Consider the following 2,557-nt stretch of genomic DNA (forward strand, 5'->3'; position numbering starts at 1 on the left):
GTTTTTTTTTTTGTGTGTGTGTGTGTGTGTGTGTGTATGTGAGTGAATTGATTTGTTTTTTGTTTTTATTTTTTTTTAGCTCCCACCAATAAGTGAGAACATGTGGTATTTCTTTTTCTCTGCCTGACTCGTTTCACTCAGTATTATTCTTTCAAGGTCCATCCATGTTGTTGCAAATGGCAGTATTTCATTCATTTTTATAGCTGAGTAGTATTCCATTGTGTAGATATACCACATTTTCTGTATCCACTCATCCGATGATGGACATTTGGGTTGATTCCAGCTCTTGGCTATTGTGAAGAGTGCTGCAATGAACATTGGGAAACAGGTATACCTTCGACTTGATGTTTTCCATTCCTTTGGGTATATTCCCAGTAGTGGGATAGCTGGATCGTATGGTAGCTCTATCTTCAGCTGTTTGAGGAACCTCCAAACCATTTTCCATAGGGGTTGCACCATTTTGCATTCCCACCAACAATGTATGAGAGTTCCTTTTTCTCCACAACTTCGCCAGCATTTATCGTTCAAAGTCTTTTGGATTTTAGCCATCCTCACTGGGGTGAGATGGTATCTCAGTGTGGTTTTGATTTGCATTTCCTGGATGCTGAGTGATGTTGAGCATTTTTTCATATGACTGTTGGCCTTTTGTATATCTTCTTTAGAGAAATGCCTGCTTAGCTCTTTTGCCCATTTTTTGATTGGGTTGCTTGTTTTTTTCTTGTAAAGTTGTTTGAGTTCTTTATATATTCTGGATATTAGTCCTTTGTCGGATGTGTATTTTGCAAATATTTTCTCCCACTCTGTTTGTTGTCTTTTAGCTCTGTTAATTGTTTCTTTTGCTGTGCAGAAGCTTTTTAGTTTGATATAGTCCCATTTGTTTATTTTTCCTTTGGTTGCCCGTGCTTTTGGGGTTGTATTCATGAAGTCTGTGTCCAGCCCTATTTGCTGAAGTGTTTCTCCTATGTTTTCTTTAATAAGTTTTATTGTTTCAGAGTGTATATTTAAATCTTTAATCCATTTTGAGTTGATTTTAGTATATGGTGAGAGGTATGGGTCTAGTTTCATTCTCCTGCATATGGATATCCAGTTCTCCCAGCACCATTTGCTGAAGAGGCAGTCCCGACCCCATTGAATAGGCTTGGTGCCTTTGTCAAAGATCAGATGGCCGTAAGTGTGTGGGTTAATTTCTGGATTCTCTATTCTGTTCCATTGAGAATTAGTTAAAAAAAAAAAAAAAAAAAAGTACACTGAAAAAAGACTCAGTGTTCCAGAAGCAAGATAACTAAATGCAGAATAGCCCATCAGACCACAGCTCCTCACAGGCAAGGCCCATAGCTTATATCATTTTCCTTGAACTTATCAAAGCACAGGTACACAAAGAGGACATTCACAATACTGAAATAAAGGTTACCATGTCCCTCAGACACTTTTGATGCCACCCAGGGAAGACAATGCTATGTTGTAATGGAAACTGCAGAGATCAAAATCAACTCTCAATGAAATGAAGAAATAAAATGTTAATAATGTTTTCTCCGCAACATGGGTAGATAAGAATTCTATGGTTTCTTCAACCTCTTACTACTTGCATATAGTCTTTCCTACTTGTGTTTGAGGTGATGACGAAATAATCAGCAAGTCTACTTGTCGCCACTCTTCCATTTCCTTAGCTAAGAGACATGTCAACTTTCTCCCAAATCCCTATCCTGCTATCTTTCCCCAAACACCTATCATTTCTTCCTTCCTACACTATAGAAACATCCCAAATATCCCCCCTTCAAAGCCTAACTTAGGGTCAACTCATGTTGATTTCTCCCTTCTGGAGAGTATCTGGAGCTCAAATATTTGTTTTAATTAAATAGCACCTAGCTAATTGTTTAGTTAGGTGAGTCTGGTTTCTCAATCTTAGGGTTTCTCAACCCTACCGTTACTGACATTTTGAACCAGGTACTTGTTTGTACTGGGGGGGCTTTCCTGTGCACTGTAGAACATTTAACAGCATCCCTGGCCTCCACCCACTAGACACTAGTAGCATCCCCAGTCGAGACAATAAAAAATGTCTCCAAACATTGTCAAATGTCTCCTGGGGGACAAAACTGTCTCTGGTGGAGAACCACCTATCTATCCTATTTAATGCCTTCACATCGAGGACCCTGTCTTAGGCTTCTTATGGTTATTTTAAGAAAAGCTGGGCATACAGACAGAAGCTCAAATATTTGTTAAATGATCAACCACTCAGCTGGATCCTTACCTTATACCAAAATAGAGAAATGTGTAAGCAAACAACTAGAAGGAGAAATATAAAGAGTAAACTGATATATAGGAGTATTCCTTTTCACCAGTAATACAAATTATACATATTCTAAGGGTTAAAACTTTAAACCCTTGATACAGAGTTTCTATATTTAGGAGTCTATCCTGAAATGATAATTCAATAGAGTAAAAGAGGGAAAGATTAATTCATCTTCATAAAGAATAGCAAAAAACAAAATAACAGCAAAAAAAACACAGAAGCAAATGCCCAACATAAATTTTGTAATCCCTTCCTAGATTTACTCTC

The 2,557-nt window shown here is 37.6% G+C and overlaps 1 protein-coding gene across 1 annotated transcript in view; it reads right to left on the reverse strand.

Moving 5' to 3' along the window:
* The window catches only part of SNX3 (sorting nexin 3), a gene marked incomplete at its 5' end in the record, with an annotated part of 10,599 nt that overhangs the window by 2,964 nt on the left and 5,078 nt on the right, over positions 1-2,557 (reverse strand). The window lies entirely within an intron of this gene.

Source organism: Galeopterus variegatus, unplaced genomic scaffold (assembly GCF_000696425.1).
Source record: "Galeopterus variegatus unplaced genomic scaffold, G_variegatus-3.0.2 Scaffold2453, whole genome shotgun sequence".
NCBI classification, from domain to species: Eukaryota; Metazoa; Chordata; class Mammalia; order Dermoptera; family Cynocephalidae; genus Galeopterus; species Galeopterus variegatus.